This window comes from Paramisgurnus dabryanus, chromosome 23 (genome assembly GCF_030506205.2).
Source record: "Paramisgurnus dabryanus chromosome 23, PD_genome_1.1, whole genome shotgun sequence".
Classification (NCBI taxonomy): Eukaryota; Metazoa; Chordata; class Actinopteri; order Cypriniformes; family Cobitidae; genus Paramisgurnus; species Paramisgurnus dabryanus.
Window position 1 is genome coordinate 16,614,021 of NC_133359.1, and position 23,222 is coordinate 16,637,242.

The 23,222-nt window shown below is 35.7% G+C and overlaps 2 long non-coding RNA genes across 2 annotated transcripts; one reads left to right on the forward strand and one right to left on the reverse strand.

Annotated features, from left to right (window-relative positions):
- Positions 1–13,348: 13,348 nt before the first annotated feature.
- LOC135781219 (uncharacterized) lies at positions 13,349–14,857 on the forward strand. Its single transcript, XR_010545098.2, has 3 exons — positions 13,349–13,487; positions 13,639–13,774; positions 14,694–14,857. It is a non-coding gene; the product is annotated as an uncharacterized lncRNA (long non-coding RNA).
- A 411-nt stretch (positions 14,858–15,268) lies between these two features.
- On the reverse strand, positions 15,269–20,612 carry LOC135781220 (uncharacterized). The gene is made up of 2 exons (XR_010545099.2): positions 20,442–20,612; positions 15,269–15,893 (listed from the first exon to the last, which is right to left on the reverse strand). It is a non-coding gene; the product is annotated as an uncharacterized lncRNA (long non-coding RNA).
- Positions 20,613–23,222: the final 2,610 nt, after the last annotated feature.

Consider the following 23,222-nt stretch of genomic DNA (forward strand, 5'->3'; position numbering starts at 1 on the left):
AAAATCTTTGTACTTTGAGATCTTAAAGATCTGAATTGTAAATATCTTAAATATCTCAAATTTCACTGCCATGTTTTTCTGTCAATCTCAAAGCCATTAAAAAGGTTTCAGGGCCAATTTATTAGTTTAAATATAACAGCCTCAAACAGTTTTTTGAAGCTAAGAAAAATGATCTCCTTGCCATCTTTGACAAATCTCGGCTTGTAATCTACACAGGCAATCATAGGAAGGAAATATATCAAAAACCCAAGATCTGAGGGAGTTATCTTAAAAATACATCCTATTTCTTATTTTAACAGTGTATCTTTATTGAAATCAAGCTTTGGGCTATTCAATTATAAAAAAAATATTTTATCAAGAAACTAATCTGTTCCAGTTTAAACAGCAGTAAATAGACGAATCAAGAAAAGAGCATTACACATATACAACAGTAACTTTGAATTCATATACATGAAATCATGCCACTTATCAAAGAGAGGTCTTTTTTAATGGCTTGCCAATCGACTTGTATTTGCTGTATAGCTCAATTGGTCAGAAAAATAAAAGGTAAAAAACTGTCAAAAAAAAAATAATTGTTGCTGGGGTGGTACACTCTCAGAAATTAAGGTACAAAAGTTGTCACTGGGACAGTACTCTTTCAAAAAGGTACATATTGGCAGTTCGAAGTGACAGCTTTATACCTTTATTTTTGACAGTGTACCCTTAGGTTGTGATTTTTACCTTCACAGGTATAATAAAAATAATACAATGTTGTACCTTTTTGGGTACATTACTGTACCTTAAAGGGCACCTATTATGGAATTTTTACAAGAGGTAATATAAGTCTCAAGCGTGCCCAGAATGTGTCTGTGAAGTTTCAGCTCAAAATATGAGCAAAAATGCACTGTTTTAACCTCTTGACGCGCACTAATTTTTTTAACGCTGCTAACAATATTTATATAGCATACTGTCTACAAACATTAATAGTATTAACATTACTATCCATCGTTTAAAAGGTTTAGCATCAGTGTACGGTCTCTGTTTTGAGATACATATGCTCTAGCATCGTAAATGTAGTATTTTGTGATAGAAGTCCAGATGACAACATGCAGAATATAAACAGGACTTCTTACCTTTGTGTTGATATTACGATCGGGAGTCGAATCCAGTCTGTTTCAGATGTGTGAATAACCCATGAAAACCATCTAATAGAATACATCCAATGACCATTTTTGTCCACAAATGCATATAATCCATGAAATATAGATATATAGTCTGTTGTTTCACATTAACATCTTGTTTTATAATATAATATATACAATCTGAGGACTATTTACGTCGTAACATTGTATATGAGATTACACTTTAGGTTCTAGTAAACACGTAAACCCGTGTTCAAACTTTGTTTTAAAAAGTAGGCGGGAGTATAATACATAATATTCAAACAGCGCTGTCGAATATTGTGACGTCATCTGACTCGCTCGTTCCTCCAATGACTTCATGGGAAATATTGATAGACAGAAGGTTTAGCCAATTAGATAACAAATCCAACAATCTTTGCGTGACGTTTTATTTCCTGGTGTGTAAACTGCATTTTATATGCTAACATAAGGATAAATAATAATATGAACGAACGTGTATGCATGTAAACAAAGACTTTTTTTGGGGGGCTGACTGGCACTTAGAAAAGGCACTAGTCTTACAAAAACCCTTGCAAGAACCTCATTTTGGGGCCTATTGACTTCAAAACGTGAAACATAACTTATTTAGACTTGTGGCTTTGGGGTCATTGCATTTCTAGGTTTCACACACATATTTATCATTAAGTTTTTTAGTAATAAAAAATATGTTATGCAAACTTTTTTATTCCCACGTACTTCAGCCTCTCTAACTTTTTTATTTTTTAACATAATTTAAAAAAAGCTCAAAGTGTCGAAGTACTCCCAAAAGTGCTGTTCCGCGATACAATATAGTTACCCTTTTAAATCCGCTCAGAAAAGCGCTACGTTTTATTTTGTGCCACCAAACTTGCTCGTATAACTACTCGTCTTAAATATAAAAAACGTTGATATGTTTGGTCACTTCTAACTTTATCTCTGAGTGGTACCATTGAATGAATGGGGCTAAGCTAAATGCTATCGAAGTGTCGCAGCACGCCCCAGCGCTTACGTGCATGCACTAAGATGATAGAGGGATGTATCAACTCTTCTTAGTTAAGGTAATAACATAGTTTAATATTGAAAATGAGTAGACTATTCCTTTAAGTTTGTAACTGTAAAATTTTACTGGTACTAAATTGTGTCTTAAGGTACACAATAGTTTCTTAGAATATTTAAAAAAGATACATAATTCTAATGTGTTGTATACCCATAAAGGTACCTAAATTAACTTACTACTCCAGTGACAGAAAAGGCACACAAAGATATGCCCTAGCATCATTTGCAAGTTCTAACAAATAACCAATTTAAGACTGAAACTGTGATTAACTACATCCCTAATCAATACTCACCATTTAATCCTCTTGACAAACTGATATCATCTGTCCTTGATTATCATTGTTAACCCTGTATTAATATGCCATTATTATGAGCATTAAACACTAGGTTTTGATTTATAGACTTGTTAGGTATCGAGAATGCTATTTCATGAATCTAACGCTTTGGTTGGCCTGGTCCAGCTGATCATTTTAATGTAATTCATTTGTGTGTTGGCACTGAATGGATCCTGGGCACATATGGACTTGAATCTTAATTCATTGAGGATTAAAAAAGAAACTTTTGTTGAACTACGCTGACTTGAAAATGATTTTATATTCATTTTTAGTATCCAACTTACTGTGCAATAATTTTTAATGATTCACACTCAAACTTCAAAATCTTTTGTTGCCAAGTTCAATATTTTCCACAATAAATTGATAACACATAATTAGCAGTTAACATAAATGACCCCTCAGGGTAGTTTTACTGTACGTCTTCTGTATGCACCTCATTCTTTTACACAGAGACACTTTGGGATCCATTATGGAGGTTACAGGCAATAGCACACGCAGGTGTTTCACACTAGAAACCTAATATGCTTTGTTCAAGGTGAACGAGTCAAACGTGGGCAACCTGCTTTGTATCGCTTCACTGTTTACCATTTCAGGGTCACATGAGGTGTATGAGGAAATCAGCAAGCTTGTTATGTTTCCAGATTACATCTGTACGTGACAGAAACCATAGTGCCACCTTCAGGGTAGATGTCAATATTCATGTAAGCATATACATTTTCTTATCCAAAAAGATACCAAGTCAGTGCTAGCTAATTCCCCTCACACATTCCTATGGATCGAGATGTACATGAATAATAAATGTAGCGCTCCCTGTTGGTTAACGCAATTATCAGCAACACAACATGGGCTTTTCAAGGCATCAGGAATATTCTTCCCATTCTCTCTGCATCATAACAGCGACAGCTCACAAAGTTGTCCGTACACATCCCAGTACAGCTCTTTTGCTCACTTGGCAGACTCCCACTGCCTGCAGTCTCCCGGCTCCCTTTTAATCATTTTAATGGACAATTTCGGAATTGCCGGAGATCTGGCAGCTTTTAATGAGATGGGCTTTTTACCTCATATACCTGCTATGGTGTTTTATTGCGCTGATATAAGGCTGTTCTTTGTTGTGATCCGTGTTTGTTTTCTTTTCGGCCACCGCCTCTCTGTTCCCTTTTAAAAGGAAGGAAAGTGTCAATCAGTTTGTGTTTTATATTTGGCACTCAACGTATTGGTTGCGACATTTGCAGGTTTGTTCTGCTCAAAACTAATAACACATGGAAGCTGCAAATCATTTTGAGAGGTACAATTTAATATCACACAAAAATGTAGTATAAATATGTCTTTTAATAACATGACATTATATTTAAAAATGAATCAACCAAATACTGTAGTGTTCATGACATTTAAACATCTTGTCATATCTTAAAACCGAAAATAAACACGTTATACTTGCGAAAGGTTTGCATTTGTTAAAAGTGAGCAAATTAAATATTTCAAATCAATATTTAATGTTCCTTACCTTACATATGACGTTAATTGCTGTGTAATAAGTGGGATAATGTACAGGCAGCCAGTTGTTATCTTGAAGTAAGACCCTTCACATCGCATCTTTATCACACTGTCGGGGCTTATTTCTGCAATAACAACCGTATAGCTATACATTATCGCTTAATTTAAAGATGTAAATAAATAACCATGTTAACATTAGAAAGAGATTTTGTAAGTGGTGGTGTGGAAATGTTTATTTAGTTTGTATCTATGCTTTTTTCCGGCTGTATGAAACGTATGTTTTTCAAGCACAGAATCTCAGTTTTGGCTTTTATAATAGGAAGTGAATGTGTCTCCTTGGATACAGATGAAGAGGTTTTAGCACTGGGAGCAATCAGATTTTACCACTCGCAATGAGAAGACCTGCTGTGAGATCACCCATTTCTGCAGCTTTTCAAACTTATTTACTCTTGTGAATACTGCTGTATCTTCAGTGCCAGTAGTTTTAGAAAAACTATCTTTCTTATCACAATGTACTGATTTTCTGCCACATTCTATACATATTATTTTTTGTGAAATGTGAACTTCTGAAGATTAGTATTGAGTATTATCTAGCAAAACACAATGTTAGCCACAAAATGTTTTTGTTTAGGTCCTGTGAGAGACCTTGCAGGAAAATAACAGATTTAGAGACCTTCAAAATTTTTTCTTGTAAATTTGTGTTTTTTTAACAGTATCTAGTGTTTAGTTTCAGATCTTTTCCTGCAATTGAAGAGTAATCTCGTCAATTAAGGGAAAAACATTTCCCTGCCAATGACGCTTTTCTGGCGAGTTTTCACGGTAATTTGTAATTCGCTATTATCCACTTGATGACATTCTTGACCAATTTATAAAAAACTGAAGCAAAAACAATTATATAAATTTTAATCTCTATGTATATTTTGATCATCATTCTGAATCTGATCTGTAAAAAAATTCCTTTACAAAAAAGTTTTTTGCTCAAAATTTTGTGTTTTTGAAGAAGCCTACCCATATTTAAGAGGTTATAAAAAGAGAACAAATGAAGATAGGATGAAATTTGTTTTCCCGTTTTGTTTGAAGTTTTTGCACTCAGAGGTTTTTCAAATAAATTTCACAAATTAAGTAAAATTTACTTAGAAAAGCTGATTTAAATTAACAAAAAAGTTACTTAAAACTTACTTAAGTTTACTGAGTAAAGTTAAATTACACTGTAAAAATATGTGATGTTTGCTTTAAAATTGTATGTATAATAGGTACCAAACCATTTTTTTGTAGTTTTAAAGGGTTACTTCTTTAATGGAATCTTCCTGATTTAATAACGTAAAATTTCTTCGTTTCTTCATTTATTACTAAATACCACATTATGTTACGCAACTAAGAAGAGACTCAGTAGTCTCAGTAATGGCATTAGTACACTTATTGCTCATTGAGTGAATTAACACACACCATGATTTTCATTGTGTCACCTGTCTATACAAGCACCACTCTTCTGAATGATGGTAACTACAAAACTCTGAACAGAAACAGAAACTTTCCTAAATCTCAAAGATAATTTAACATTAAACACTAACAAGTATTTCATTTTTAGTTAAAAACACATTAAAATAGCGTTTAATTTCAAATTTTACTCTCCAAATGCAGTGCAAAGCATGCTGGGAAGTACAAGTCCACTGCCTAGTTAGTTATATTTAATTTAAGTAGTTTCAACACAAAATAATTAAGTTAATTTCCTTATTACAAATTTAAGTGGATTTTACATGATAAAATTCAGTTAACTCTTTCACCGCCATTGACGAGATATCTCGTCAATTAAGAGAAAACGCTTGCCCGCCAATGATGAGATTTTCCGTCTTTCCGCAATACCGCCCTTCCGCAACTTTTTAAACCCGGAAGTATTGCCCTATGGCAAGCGGCTGCATGTCTGTGTCTGTTTTAAAGATCGCTCTGAATGGGATCTCTATGAAAAGTCCGTCACAAAAATTGAATTATCTCAGCTTTTTGCTCAAAATGTGGTGTTTTTGCAGAAACCTACCCATATTCAAAAGCTGATTACAAAAGAACCACTGAAGGTAGGATGAAACGTTTTTTTTTTTTTTTTTGAAAGCAGAGGGTCTGTTCTTTCATTTGGTATATTGTATGTTTATATATTTAAAGAAGAACATTTTCTGGAAGGCATTAAACTTTGGTGAAAATCATGAAAAACGCTGGCGCTGGCTGTCAACTTTTAAAAAAAAAACGCTGGCGGTGAAAGAGTTACATTTATTCAATAATGTGTTCATTTAGTTTACAAAAATGTTTGTGTTATTTTTAATAAAATTATAATTTTTTTTATTGAATTACTCATGTTTGAAGTTAAATTAACTAAGGCACATAATAATTGTTTAACCGTGTAGAAGAAAATTTTCCTGGAAGGCATTTTGTGAAATGTTTGTGAACTTAAAAAAAAAAGGATGGCAGGGAATTAGTTAGTCAGTAATTGAAATGACTTATTTTCACAAATGTCACTTAATTGTAATTTTATTGATATTTCACAAATTTCTCTGTCTTTTGTGGCAAAACCCCCTAAGTGCCTGCAAGCTTTTTTTGGACAAAAACCTCCTTCTAAAAAAATCCACTTCACTGAAAAAGACATATTAAACAGTTGCAAAATCACTGAAGATGCAACTAGAAGCATGGGAATTAATGAAAGTCAGAATGTAAAAATAAAGAAACTAAACCACACATAAGGAGGCGCTGTGATCCATTTAGCTGATTCTGATATCAAAGCGATATTTCTAAATGGCGTGAGACCATGGATTAAGCAGATTTGTAGCGAAGGAATGCCGAGGCCCGAGAGCATTCAGTCAATATCATTATCTCATTTTTGACGGAGGTAGCAATTTAGGGGCTTTTGCATCCGAGTTCCCTGTATATTTAGCCAAGTAAATATTGGTTAGCTGTTGCTTCATTCATTTACAATGCAGTCAACTTTATATACAACCTCTGTAAAGAAACATGTTTGCACTCTAACACAAGCATTGCTTTTACGTTTCACAGTAACATATCTCATATTTCTGCACTGTGGAAAGTCCCTTGTATTATATTTAGCACTTGTTTCATTATTTCCATGCTTCTTGCATCTGAATTGTTTTTTCATTTTACACTTCTAATAGTTTTTGTCCCTTGGCTACACAACTGATGATTTTCTATCCTAGCTCTGCACAAGTAATTACTGCTCTGAACATCTCTTAAGTCAAGAGCCGGTACTGCTTAGAGATCAATTCTCAACATCTTTTAGGACGCGACACCTTTGAGGTTGTTATAAAAATTACATGCTTGGGGAAAAATGGACTGTGGAGAATTTATCCGTCAGCACTCATCTAGCTCAGGACAGATGATGAGATGAGGTATGATAACACAGCTGTAACGTTACACGCTCGTGATGTCTGCAGTTTAGAGCAACTGTCAATCAGCCGCTGTTACCATGCCAACAGCATCCTCCATCAGAATAGTCAATGCACCAGGACGATTTTGTCTATAGTTTTTTATACACAACTAATTCTTATAGATAATCAATTTAATAAATAAAATACAGACAGAGGGGCACAAATATGTAGCATTTGCTACCCGTAACCTACAATATAACTATGTATTGCATCTGTGTTGTTGTATGTAGTTCAGTGCTTGTATGTAGCACCATGTCATATACAGTAGGTTGAAATGACAACAAAGCCTCTTGACTTGACTTTTGATGTTTATGTTGTAACCCTAACCAATCATAAACTTTCAATGGACTTTTGTGTGTCAAACTGCTATCCAGATTATTACTTAAATTAAAGATACACATGCTGCCACTGGGATGGCATCCTTTAAAAAGTCCCTAATATGTACCAGTGTGAGGTACTAATATGCACTCTTTAGGTACTTTTAGAAAGTGTACCTCCCCAGTGACAGCTTTTGTACCTTTTTCTGCATGTGTATAGTAAGTAATAGATAGAAAGTGGTCAGTTGGATGCAACTTGATGCCACACCGCAAGGGATGAGTGGAGACGTAATTTACAGATAAGATCAACCAGCCAGTGAAGATTAAATGGAAACACAATAAGTGGTTTTAAATATTACAAAGGAAACAAATGGAGACATTTTGCAATCTGCTCGTAACTGATATTTTAGGGCTGAAAGCATGTAGTTTTGCATATGCAGCATTAAGTCCGACCCTCACCGTAGATTATTCATGCCCACTGTTGTGTAAAAACAAAAGAGTTTGTTTTTACTATTATAATAGATAGGTAGTATTTATTGTGTCATGAATGTTCAAGGTCAGAACCCAGATGCAGATGGCGGATAACACAAAGACTTTTATTGAACACTAAACAAGAAAACAAAGACCCACGAGGCGGCAAAACAACAATACCTTATAAACAAAACACCAAACAGACTAGACTAACTTGACAAAAAGACTTCACAATAAACTTGACTTAAACTTAATGGGCTCTATTTTATACCCGGCAAGTGTCTTTTGTTAGTTTCCACCTTGCGCAATTATCATTTTCACGTTTAGCGCCGCGTTGTTTAAATAGCAAATGCATTTGCGCCCCCTTTTGCGCCCATGGGCGTTCTAGTCTGAAAACGAGGTGTGTTCAGGCGCATTGTTGGCGCGTTGCTATTTTGAGGCAACTAAAATAGACTACGCCATTGACCAACAAAAACCTGGTCTAAAGTCTAAAGTCAATGGCGCAATATGTTTTTTTTTTTTTAAGAGCGCATTAGTAATATGCGCCTATAAACGGGACGACAACGCGAGTTTGCTTATCACATACATGAATGCGCAACAGCACAAAAATGCTTTTAAATATGAAAGATTAAAGGATTGAATGTAAAAGATAATTATTGAGTCTCTTGGACATAAATGAGGACTAATTATGAGACGTTAGAAGTCGTAAAAGCTGCTTTACCTGCAGCCTGGTAAGTAAATAAATGCTTTGCTTTAAATGCATCTGTTTTTAAAAGTTTTTTTTTAAATGCTACCTCGCGGATTTATTGTATATGATTACTCTGTACCTGTGGATGTGGTGAGATGAGAAACATTTTAAGTAATGCTTAAAAAAAACTGACGCTGTCCGAATGCTGAACGTGCGGAGAGCCGTTTGTAAATTCTTTATCTACTGTTTGTTACAAATGAAGTATTTTTAGAGTTCAAACCTTTTTTACATTCTTGTAAATTATTTTTTTGATGATATTGAAAAGCCATACATTTAAAGCAATTATAAGCCTGCTTTTTTACTTTCATGACTAAAAGAAAACCGGTTTTAAAGGTTTTAATGAAAAAAATAACAATTTCAATACAAGTGAAAAACAACACAATTATTTAACATTAAGTTTTTAAAGGGGATGAGAGCTGAGACTCTCATTGGTTTATTGCACGTTAAGCCCAAAATACTCTCATTAATCATTAAAAAAAGGACCAACCCTTTTCAACCATGCGCTCGGCGCACAAACCATTTTTCCCATAGTTAAATTAGCAAAAGTGGATTCGGACACTCCCATTTAGACGTTGCGCTGTGCGCTTTAGACAATGCGCTTAGATCGTTAAAATAGGGCCCAATAAGTCAATTGACTAGACAGAGTTTTTACAATGATTACAAAGACAATTCCCAAATGAACGAGCACAGGACAGCAAACACAAGGGCATTAAAAAAGGGAGCAAATCAAGAGGGGAACAGGTGACATAATCAAACAATAATAGAATATTAATGAGAGGGCGGGGTCAGGAGACGAGACAGAGAAAGCACATGGCCTGAATAAACAAAGCCAGTGCTTTCACACAAAAAATTGGACTGCCATGATTCTGCACTAAGGCTACGTTTACACGTGGGCGGCTATTTTCATAAACAGACATTTCAACCTCTCCGGTTTCAAAAATAATATCCTGCACACATGTCAGTTTTCAGAAAAGTGTTCATTTACACGTACCCGTGCATATATGCCGTCAAGAGAAGCTCAAGCCCACGTAAGCCAATCACCGGCAGCGCTGGCGGGGACGCGGACTGGTTCTTCGTGTTGGAGGGAGGAGTTGTTGCAGTAGGTGTTCGATGACGTCAAAGTATCGCAAGAGCGATTCGAAATTAGACCTCTACGTGTAATTTCTACGTGTAGTTGCTCAACTGCTGGTTTTAAAAAAATCTACGCCTACATAAACACACAAAAACACGTGATCCCGCGCTGTCAAGAGCATGCCACACCAGCAGGCGGTGATATAACCCTAATAGTAAAGTCACTTTGGCCTTAATCAGAAGCAAAAAACCCGGTTTTACTGTCTACATGACAACACTGCAACCGGCGTTTCGAAAAAACCTCACCCTGGCAGGGGTTTTCAAAAATGTTCTGTTTCAGTGACGTGATACTGCGTTTCCGTGTGGACGAACGGCCTAACCGCGTAAAATACACAATAATAACCCTGCATTGAAATGAATGAATATCCACTACAAAATAAGAGGTAACATTTATGAAACACCAAATGATTTTAATTTCCTTGTATCTAATTCTCTTTTCTCAAACAAGAATATTTTATTCCCTCCTAAATCTGAGTTATATCACCCGAATGACTGTAAATAGGCTCATCCGCTGTAGATTACAACATCAGCACACACTTGTGTACCAGCGGAGCAGTGTGTGCTTGCCATTGTTTAATTAACACCATCTACCATGCAATTACACGAGCAGCAAGACTGGAAACCCTCCGTTTCATCTGACCGGGATCAAAACAAGAAAATAGAGACGCAACTATTTTCTGACTCTATAAGTATAACATTGAATCACAATATTATTGCCGTACGCCCACAGAAAATAACATGCGGTATAAACTCTCAAAATACATCTTATATTCATTACCGCTAAAGGCGGTCAGCCAGGACTGATGCTGTTTGGATTACTTTGAAACAGTGGTAAAAGTAATGTGTTGATTTCCCAGCATGCACCTTGTCCACAGCTAACATACAGTACCTATAGAGTAAATTAATCAATCAATGTTAAGTTAAAGGTCACCTAATATGGCAATCTGATGTAATGTAATATTAGTCTCAGGTGTCCCCAGAATATGCCTGTGAAGTTTCAGGTCCAAATACCATATAGGTCCTTTTTTATACAATGTTACAATGTTCAGTTTTTATGTGTGTCTCTTTAAATGCAAATGAGCTGCTGCTTTACTCCCCATTTACTATTATTTATACCAAAAAATATAATATTTTTCAGTAGTGGCTCGTGACTGCTCATCCGAAGGGTGCAAATTCAAAATAAGTGTTCGGAGTGTCGTGTGTTGCTCGTGTTTTTCAAAATATGTGTTTGTTGCGTCCTGTGAACCATGTGCATCGCGTGTTTTTTCAAAATAAGCGCCTGCTGCACACGCGTCAAAACCGTTTATGATAAAAGAGACGCTCACGTTGGGGTTTGTACCTTTGCATATTGTTAACGTACTAACACACACTCAGACAAATTAAAGGATGCATAAAATCATGAATTGGAAAATAGGTGGTCTTTAAAATAGAAATTATGACCTAACTGTGGTCTTTGGACGTTTGTGGGCGGGGCCTGCGCAATGTGACATCAGTTTGCTCAGAGAACACCAACAGCTTGTCCTATGAGACTGTTAAGGATTTATAGGGATTTAATAAAAAGCAGTTGGCATTTTTTCATACAGGGTAGTTGTGTACACACAATTATGAAAAAAAAGTTTATATAAAAGATATATGTGACCTTTTAAATCCTATCATTATTATTCTTTTTTTAGGCGTTTCTTTAAAGGTGAGCTACAAAATGAACTTTGTACACATTGCCACAACATCTTAATCAAAAAAGTACCCACGGTTGAAAAAGCCCCTTTGCGCCACTTACCGGGAGCGCCCTTTCCCACCATCACTCTTAAACCAATAAAGACATTTGCCATCTAAAACATGCAAACCACAAAGGTACGTCAATAAATATTAAGCATGAGCAAACATACCTAAGGTGATGGGTAGAAAACTAACCCCGCCCCCATCAATCTAAATCCGCCATCAGTCGTGTGAAACAATTCTGGAAAGCAGATGAGATTTAGTTTAGTTTAGCTGAGCATAACAGATTCTACAAAGCGTGTGGCGGTTGCTCATCATCCACCTCATCTGTCACACCTGCATCTGTCAAAATGACAGCCCTTCATTCTTTTCGCATGTTGAAAGGAGAAAATAGCCCGCTATACAAGTGACAGTGATGAACAGCAGTCTTTCACAACTGACATCATCTCTCTCTGCTTCAGATCAAAGATTCTCCGCCGGCGAAGTTTTGATGGAGGACACCGCCGTGACTTAAACTTGACATGTTCTTGTTAATACAAAAGACGTGAGATGGCCTGTCCTACCATTTACCGTCCAAGACGATCCGATGAGAGCAGAAATATATTTATATCACTGGGACATCTGAGAGAAGACCTATTTAAATATCCTGAAGCATATTTCCACTATTGGGAAATTAAAAGATTGGGAAATGAAAAGCAGGGCTAATACTCATTTCTGGGGCACGGAGGAGAAGAATTGAAAGTAACTGTGTGTAGTCATTATTAAGTAAAAATACAGATTTAATAGTATATGAGAATAGTCTAAGCCAACTTCGTCATAATTTTGGTTTGTATCATAAGAATGCAACTACAAATTTTGTGTGACTGTTTGTCTTTTATAAACGACCTGTTATTTCTCTGTATTGTCTTTAAAGCTCACATAACACACACATAACATGTTTCTGCCAATCTCATGTTAAACTTGAGTACCTATAGAGTAATATTACATCCTTCATATATCCAAAACATTATCTCACGGAAAGTCGTGTTATAGATACGCAAAACTGTATTCATTTATTTGTGTCCATAGCACGAAATTCAGTATGGGGTGAAAATACTGCCAAAACTTCACACACACACAAAACGTGTTTTACTCGCGCCCAACGATTCACAAACAAACTCAGTGTGGTTTGCAAATACAAAACATCATTCACAAACTAATGCATTTTGTTCCGCAAATAAGAAACGTACCTATCAAACAAATGCAGTATGTTTTACATATACAAAGAAAAGTATTTCTTTTATGACAAAAATATCCTCCAAATACAAACTAAAAATCTTTCAAGTACGAAAAAAAATCCTCCAAGTACAAACTAAAATCTTTCAAGTACAAAAGAATCCTTCAAGTATAAAAAAAAAATCCTACAAGTACAAAACAAAATTCTACAAGTACGAAAACCTGTCACGTGACTTTTGGCACTAATTTTCCGCCTTGCTGATCCACACACACGCCTTCAGATCCACACACATGCTTGTAAAATGGGATGTAATTCGCACTCCACAACAGCAGGTGGCGCTGTTACCGACTTGCTTGCCGCCGCCACGGACATGGAAAGAGAAGAGAAGAAGAAACGCTAGCGTGAGGAGGGTGTTTTGAACACGATGAGCTGCCAACAGGTGAGTTTGCAGTCGTTGTTGGTGAAAAATGGTAACTAAACTCCAGTAATGTCTGTCGTGGGTAGTGTGAGATATATATTTTGCTTGATAGTTTGCTTGATCTGTCAAACATCACACACCTCTTCAGTTGTCATTATGCATTTCTGCCCAGACTACAAGCTAGTCTTGATGTCTTCACCAGTGGATGGGATAATCACCCACTTAGAACTGAGGGTAACCTAACACCCAATCAGCTGTGGGAGATGGGGAACATTCAGCATGCTATGGCAGAACCAGAAAATGCAGAGGTAAAAGGGAATGTCTGGGCCATTTTGTGCTTCTATGTTTTAAGTTTGTCAGTCCTGAAAAGCACTTATCTGAAGAGAGTAATGTACTATGAAGCAAGGTCAACATAGTTGTCTTTCTTTGTATGAGCATGGTCTGAGTCTTATGTTAATCTAATTTAGATGATTTGTTGAATTCGTGGTGCTTTTATTATTACTGTGCATACCCTTTCAGTGCGTTCCACTGGCGCACACACACATAGCTGTTACAAATGAGATGCAGTGATGTACATTGCTTGTTTTTCATACTGAAGTGATATGCTCCACCATTAATGCTCAGTTAACTTTAAATGATCAATAACTTAATTACTAAGGCCTGTCTAACATTGCTTGGCCATCAAGGCTCACACCAGCAAACTCTCAGCGCACATGGGTGTTGCATTATTTTTAAGCTGAAAATTGGGACAAAATCTGCTCCATTGTTTAACCCTTGCTGAAAAGTACTGTACGCATGACGTATGTGTGAAGATTTTAATCGAATTAAAGTATTTTCAATCAGTTTTAAGAATAAAATTGCCAATGGGTTTTATGCTTTACATCAGTGGTTCTCAAAGTGGGGTCCCCAGTGGTCCTTGACAGAGATTCAAGGGGGCTTTTATTTTTACACACACACCTTTTTAATTCCGACTTTTTCTATAAATTTTAAGACTTTCTATAATATTGACAATTTTTCCACAAATTTCTATATAAATTTTACCAAAAATGCATCCCACTAAAATTAATTTGAACATACATGACTTTGTCAATGTTATTCAGTCTCAGAATAAATATTGTTTATTTCTTGCGTTTGTTTCAAAATGATATCAAATGTGGTCCAGCACCTTCAAGTAAAAATGTTTGAGAACCACTGCTCTACATAAACACTTTACGTTTTTTTTTTCAGGGATTGTACCTACCACATTTGGACTGGGAGGACAGTGGCCTGCCTGAGGAGCCACACCATGGTGTCACTGTTCCTGAGATGGGCAATGTACTGAGTGATGAACAAATGGCAGCACTAAGGAGAGATATAAATCCCCTGGGACACTCCCAATCACATGGCTCAGACATGTATCTACCTACTTACCGTCCAGTATGTCTAGCAATTACTAGGCTTACAGTAAAACCTACTAGGCGAAGGAGCTGATTTTGTGCAATTGTAACACAAATACACACATTCTCTACATACACATACATTTGGGACACTTATTAACATTTCTATCGTTTCTTTTCACACTAAAACCACAATAAATATTTCTGAATCAGTTTTGTAATGAGAGCACTGTCATATTTTCATTTTAGTTAACATAAGGCTACTGTGAATGAACTTATGTATTTAGAGTTTGCTACACTTAACCCTTTAACATTAAAGACGAGTGATGCAAGAAATACGTTTTAACTGTTTAAAGCTTTCCTCAAGCAGTGCTAGCAGCGGACTAAAACTTTCAGCTCTCTAAATGTTCAACTCAAAGACATGAAGATTGTTTTCTTTTTATTGTAGTGTGAATACAATACAATCTTAAAACATCTTGAGGGTTTGAACAACAACAACAAAAATACAGAAACTTAAGTTTAACTGACAACAACAAACAACCCAGGAGACAATGCAACATGGTCACATTGGGGGAAATGTTGAAATAAAAGGTTTTGAAGGTGTCAGAAAGATGATTAAAAAGACTAAAGACCTGCATCAGATTTTAGAGTGATGGGAAAACATAGAAGGACTCAAAGATAAAGGCAGATGAAGACATTCATTGAATTCTTTGAATACATTTGCACACTGTTTGTGGAGGTAAAGGGGCGTAGTCTTAATTTGATATCCAACACTGAACAAAAACATGAATGAGAACTGCCCCTTTGAAAGAAGCTACATTTTAGCATTGCCATTACACCAATCCAAATCCAGTGTCACATGTTTGAAGGCAGGCAATCAGTTCTTCCTTAAATACAGTGAAGTCTTTGTAGCGGACAGGAAGACGGAGGGTCTCGAAGCACGTGGAAGACTTTGGCAGACTACAGTCAGTCACCTCTAACGTGAGAGTAGTTGTAGGAGCCTCCCATCCAACCCAGAACTTCATGAGTGCCTTCAGTTCATCACTGGATGCTACAAAATAGAAAAGTATAAATGCTCAAAATGATAGAGAATGCGTTATTTTATACACATTGCTGATGGTTGTAAAATCGTTTTATTGAAGAACACCACCAACCAAGATTTTACCTGACAAGTATTAGCTATGTAGCTGATGCAAACACTAGATTTTATCATTACAGATACAACTCAGTTTTATAGAAAATGTTCTAAACAAGCTTAAGAGCCATACAGTTGCATTTATGCAATATAAAAATGAAGAACCTGGACAGTGTTTTTTTTTTCAGATATGCTATCAGCCATTGTTTTAGATTTCTGGAATGATCTCATTTCAGGTTATCAACAGAAGGCTGGCTGAACATATTTGTATCTGGAAAACCTGCACTCGCCAGGTTCTTTTGATAAACAGTATGGCACTCTGACTTTTGTGAATAGTTTTGAGTATTAAAAGACTCTATAAGGGTTGTGAGATATAAGCCAATTTTATATTTTATATTAAAGCAATTTTCAGCTAAATAAATACCATCTACTAAGTAAGAGAACTGATCATTTAAAGCTCACAAATTCAAATCCAAATGAAACACTCAACACATTAGTATGCACACATTTTATCTGTTCACACTAACTTAGATATAATTACTAACCAACATCTCAGCAATATTGTAATGGGCTGTGTAATCACTGTAGTTGTTTGTGTTCAGTTAGGTTGTACTGATGGGTGGCGCTGTCAGAGGCTGTGAAGCCTGTTAGTCAGTACAGTTGCCATGGCAACGGGGTGTGTGATGAGCACCTGTGATTGGTGAATGGTTCATTGTTGTGGGGCTCTGAAGAGAAAGAGTTGGGAGAGATGTGTTGAGTGCTAATGTTAATAGCTATATTGGTCCGTGGACCATTCGTTCTTTTGAATTTCAATTAAGAACGAAAAACAATAAAATGGAGAAACACAATGTGTGTAAGTGTAGCATGTTGCTTAGATGTGTATTGTGTGATTTTGGAAGCAGTAGGCCTAGGCTCAATAACAGTGAAGCTATTTAAATGTAGGCCTATCTTTGCATCCACTTCCAGTTTTACACTTTGTAGACTAGGGCTGGGTATCGATTCAGATGTTCCAGATCGATTTGATTTCGATTCACAAGCTATCAAATCGATTCAATTTCGATTCTCGGTTCGCTTTTAGATTCTCTGGGCGGTTTTTATACTCAATTCTCGATTCAACTCAATGAATATAGATTTAATACAAATACTATATTTATTAAAAAAAAAAAACAGTGAACATAAGTTTACAAGTGGGTAATTAATAAAAAGAAATGAAGAGCTATTAACCTCTTTTATTTTAGGTACACTTGGGTACATTAAAACAGAACCCATCTCTAATTTTCAAATGCATACAATTATGTTAAATACAATACAATTTTGATGCAAGATGAAAGTCGCATTCCTTAAAAAAATAAATATGAAAAAAAAAATCGATTTAAAAAAAAAACGATTAATCGATTTTTTTTTGCCCAGCCCTATTGTAGACAGTAATTACAAGCCTGCTTTTTACTTCCATGACTAAAAGATAACGGGTTTTAAAGGTTTTAATAAAAAATAACAATTTCAATATAAGGGAAAAACAACACAATTATTTAACATTAATCTTAAACTGGGGATCTTCTACCTCCGCTTAGTTTTTCAGTTTACAAAGTCCGTCATCTAAATAGGGATTAGACATAGCGCCAGCGCAACTTGCTTTTAAAGGGAATGAAAGCTGTGACTATCATTGGTTTACTGCACGTTACGCCCAAATTACTCCCATTACAATAGGACCTTCCCTTTTCGACCATGCGCTCGGCGCAAAAACGATTTTTCCCGTCGTTAAATTAGCAAAAGTGGATTCGGACACGCCCATTTAGACGTTGCGCTGTGCGCTTTAGACAATGCGCTTAGATCGTTAAAATAGGGCCCTAAAAGTGCATGCATTGAAAAAGATAGGCATTCATCTAAGTTGAGGTAAAAAGAGGCATTTTTCTTTAAGTGTTTAACATACACTTGGAATAAAGCAATGAAGTCAATAATTTTCTCTGGGGCGATCTCTCTCCTCAGGACGCAAAAACACCGTGGAACTGCAGGTAAGCACTGCAGCTTTTACATTTTTTTCTGCAGCTTTTACATTGGGACACGTGATAATTTATTTTCACGTGACTATTAAAACACATTGGCCCTTATTTATCATTCTTGCGTAGAAACGGGCGTATATGTTGGCGTAAGATTATGCTTACACTCCTCTCACCGCCTGATTTATGAAACTGTGCGTACCTCTGAAATTCAGGTGTACGCAATATCTGCCCTTCATAAATGCGGCGGCTGAAAACGATCGTCATTAGAATAACACGCCCATATAAATTCAAATCTCCACCTCCCCCACGCCCTCATTTTACGACATTGACACATGGAAGACGGCAAAGACGAGAAACCAGGGAAGTGGAAAGAAACAAAATTGTTTTATTTGGGAGTTTAAAGAGCGGGATTAAGAACACATTAATAATTGCATGACGTTTTGTAATATTTGTATTATTATTTTTATTATTAATGACGCTTAATTGATATTTAGAAGAATAATTATTTATTATTATTATTTAATGTTGCCTACATCTAAATTATATGTCTGCTTAATGGTTCGGTTAAGTTTTTTTAAAATAATATTTTAAAATGATGTAGTAACTTTTGTAGTGTGTTTTTCTGTATGTTGTTTGTTAGCTAAGATCCAGTTTCATACGGAGCTCCGGATTTAATTCAAATTAACAATTTGTTTCCACGACATCCACATGTTTTACTAGACTAATTCATAATTTGAAGTAATAATAATTGTAATAGTAATTACGAAATATTATAATAATTAATTCCAAGGAACAAACTGTTGAATATTTATATTTATGGCCATACTTTAAACTAAATAAGAAAAAGAAGTGTCCATATGTAGCATAAAAGATAATTCGTGGCCATGATTTTGTCCGCATGTCATCATGATCGGATTTATGGCTCCATTCAACACAAACATTTTACTTTACCTATTCATGTGTAGCTATTTATTTATCATCGAATGGTATAGCTTACATTTTGATGCATTATTACCATGTTTTCGTAGCACATCCTCGTGCTTTCTTGCAATGTGCCGCTTCAGATTCCAGGATGAATATTTGCTAACTTTTACAGTCTCTCCGCACTTCCTTTTAATGTTTTCTTCCTGTCCAACCTTAACTTTGATTTTTACTTTACATTTATGTATAAGGCTTGAATTCCACAACTTATTGCTAGACGTTTTTACAGATTCTCGAACTAGCAAATTATCAAAGGGCGTTCTGGGTTCAACGAGCGGTGCTGAGCGAGCGGAGTTTTTAGAGAGGCGCTTTGATGGTAATATTACCGCACCGCTCAATGCTACGCTCCGCTCCGCTCACATGCTTTGCCCTGAAACGTCAGGTAAAGCGCCCAGGCTCTCAACTGAAGGAATACATATGCCTACAAATCAAATGCTTTGGTAAAGTCTCTCAAATTAAACATTGAAGTCCATGTTGCATAAAAATAAACACTGAAGTTTGTAAGCATTATGTTGTTTTTTTTACAGTGGGTCATAATATATCCTATATTTTAGTTTGTCAGTGCGTTTTGTGGTGTTAGGAAGTGTTTGCGCATTTCTGCACTAACTCAAAATGTGCGTACACCACCTCCTGAGCAGGCGCAGGATTTGAGCGTGCCGTACGCCAACGTCCATATTGATAAATCTCAAAGTCACCGTGGTTTTGGGTGTACGCCAGGTGTACGCTGGAAATTTGGTGTACGTACTTTTGATAAATGAGGGCCATTGTGAGATATCGCCACTGATATATTTATAAGAAGCATGCAAAAAACATCTCTCTGACACTTATAAAAAAACTGTTTTATGTAGTACTGACAAGAACAAAGTCCAATAATAAAGCGAGTGCTCGTACTGCGTTAAGATTAAATGGAAAAGCAATAGTATATAAATAAAGTTTTATTCAATTTTACCTCGCGCCAAAATGACAACACAACAGACACTAAATATGAATTAGAAAACAAGTAATAGTTTCATGACACCAAAAAAGGCGCTCTTTACTAATCAACTGCAGATTTGAATATTATACATATATATTCTCCCTGAACTAATCTTAAAACTACACTTTATGACCAAGAAATGGTAATATTAAGAAACGGCTATTCGCTCTATTGAATTATTATGACTTATGAGATTCAAAACAGCCAAAAGTGTTACATGTCATTCTGGCCTTCAAATCCGCGGTGGAAGAAAGTAGTTCCCAAACAAAGAGGCTTATAAAATAACTCCGTTGTTGTTTTTTAGTTTCTTTTTTCAAACGTGTGCCGTCGAACTATTGTATAAAGCAATATCTGCCTCGTGCCTCTGGACTAATCACAGCCGTGACAATATAAACCAATATCACACTCCTACTCGAGCGACATTGCTTAAATATATAACTCTACCCACGACAGACATGTCTGGAGTTAAGTTAACATTTGATTTTTCACCAACGACTGCAAACTCACCTGTTGGCCGCTCATCGTGTTCAAAACACCCTCCTCACGCTAGCGTTTCTTCTTCTCTTCTCTTTCCATGTCCGTGGCGGCGGCAAGCAAGTCGGTAACAGCGCCACCTGCTGTTGTGGAGTGCGAATTACATCCCATTTTACAAGCATGTGTGTGGATCTGAAGGCGTGTGTGTGGATCAGCAAGGCGGAAAATTAGTGCCAAAAGTCACGTGACAGGTTTTCGTACTTGTAGAATTTTGTTTTGTACTTGTAGGATTTTTTTTATACTTGAAGGATTCTTTTGTACATGAAAGATTTTAGTTTGTACTTGGAGGATTTTTTTTCGTACTTGAAAGATTTTAGTTTGTATTTGGAGGATATTTTTGTCATAAAAGAAATACTTTTCTTTGTATATGTAAAACATACTGCATTTGTTTGATAGGTACGTTTCTTATTTGCGGAACAAAATGCATTAGTTTGTGAATGATGTTTTGTATTTGCAAACCACACTGAGTTTGTTTGTGAATCGTTGGGCGCAAGTAAAACACGTTTTGTGTGTGTGTGAAGTTTTGGCAGTATTTTCACCCCATAATTCAGCTTTTTCGTGTCATGTCGCACAAATTTCTATAAAGTTTCTCGTGTCTGTGGCACGACTTTCTTTTATGTGTCATTTTATGTATTGTTTTTTTTCCTATTTTTAAATCATTGTCGCTTGGGGTTAGATTTGGGATTTGGGTTAGGATATACTTGTATGTATTGGTTTCTACATGTTTTTCTACCACTTTTAAAACTATTCTCACACTGCAAAAAATTATTCAAAAAAAAAAAATTCTTAGAATTTTTGTCTTGTTTTCAGTAAAAATATCTAAAAATTCTTAAATGACCCAAGAAAATAAGTCTAGTTTTTGGGCCAGAAATATCAAATTTAAGTGATTTTATGCATAAAACAAGCAAAACAAATCTCCCAATGGGGTAAGCAAATTTTTCTTGATTTCTTTTTTATGTAGTGTTTAAGAAAAATTGTCAAGATTTTTTTGCTTACCCAATTGGCAGATTTTTTTGCTTGTTTTATGCGCAAAATAACTTACATTTTATATTTTTGGTCTAAAAATAGACTTTTTTTCTTGGGCCTATTGCTCATCAAGAAAAAGCATCTTAATTTAAGAATTTGTAGATATTTTTACTGAAAACAAGAAAAAAATAGATTTAAAAAAAAAAAAAAAAATTTTGCAGTGTGACAATAGTTTTAAAAGATTTTTTTTCCTTTTAAATCATTTTAAAATGGGGTTTGGGTTAGGATGTCTAAAAATGTAACAGAAAGTGATTCTAACCCCAACAATGGTTAGAAAATAGGAAAAAACAATGAGGAAACAATACATAAAATGAAACGAAAAACACAAAAAAGCTGATTTTTAAATAAATTAATAAAATATAACACGACTTTCGGTGAGATTAGTCTGATCCAAAGAGTCTTTAATTTTATCAGATTAATAAAATACAAAATAGCTTTACCGATCCTTTCCGAATAAACCTGAGCTCCTGGAGGGGTAACGTGGGTGGAGCGAGTCATGAGCAAGGAACATACACAAAACATAATTCCACTATCTTATAACCTATGATTCACTACACGTTCGTTGGCAATCGTCACATAAAGTGTAAACAACGATACATACTGAAGTATTAGCTTGATTTGACGATTTAAATCAATTCAAATTAATTTATATGGCGCTTTTCACAAATTTGCATTGTTACAAAACAGGAAAAACATAAGAAAACACAGAAGAATAGGGAAAACACAACATGCAAAAAAGAAAACACAAGAAATATGACTAAAAAGCGTTGCACGTTCACGAGAGAGTGTGTTTCCAGCATAACGTCTCTCTTGTCTCACTTCCACTACTCTTGTATTGTATTACATCATACCCTGGAAACACACTCTCTCCCAAAAACATTTTGGTCATTCCTGGAAGCTAGTTATTTTAGTTTAAATATTGTTATTTTTCTATTGCATTAACTGTTGATGGAGGCATGTGCATTACTTCTGTGAAGGACGGGCCTCAAATCAGTAGCAGCAATTACAGTCAGGACATATTCTAATATTACTCTGATTGTGTTTGTCTGAAAAAAGATAAACATGTACACCTATCAGCCATAACATTATGACCACCTGCCTAATATCATTATGCTTGTATATTTGTCCTGATTCTAACACATTAACTTCACTTGTACTCAAAGTTAATGTGTTAGAAGCAGGATGAGCTACAGTAGCTGAAATAGCTGAAAAAGTGAATGCTGGTTCTGATGGAAAGGTCTAGTGGAGTCCATGCCTTGACGGGTCAGGACTGTTTTGGTGGCAAAAGGGGACCTACACAATATTAGGCAGCTGGTCATAATGTTATAGCTGATCGGTACATGAAGGATGGCTTGAGGGTGAGTAAATCATGGGGTAATTTTCATTTTAAGCTGAACTATTCCTTTAATCGACATGTGCTTATGCTGGGTCGCTGTCCGTGGTGCTGAACACTAGACTGTGTGTAACCAACCCATTCTCATGAAATGGTTAGCACGCAGTGTGAAAAAGTGTGCAATAAATATGCCAAATTCCTATTTGGCATGCATATGATACGCCAATCCTTCCCATTCACTTAGTAGTTCCCTTAAAGGATTAGTCAATTTTCTTGACAAATCCAGATAATTTACTCACCACCATGTCATCCAAAATGTTGATGTCTTTCTTTGTTCAGTCATGACGAAATTATGTTTTTTGAGGAAAACATTCCAGGATTTTTCTCATTTTAAT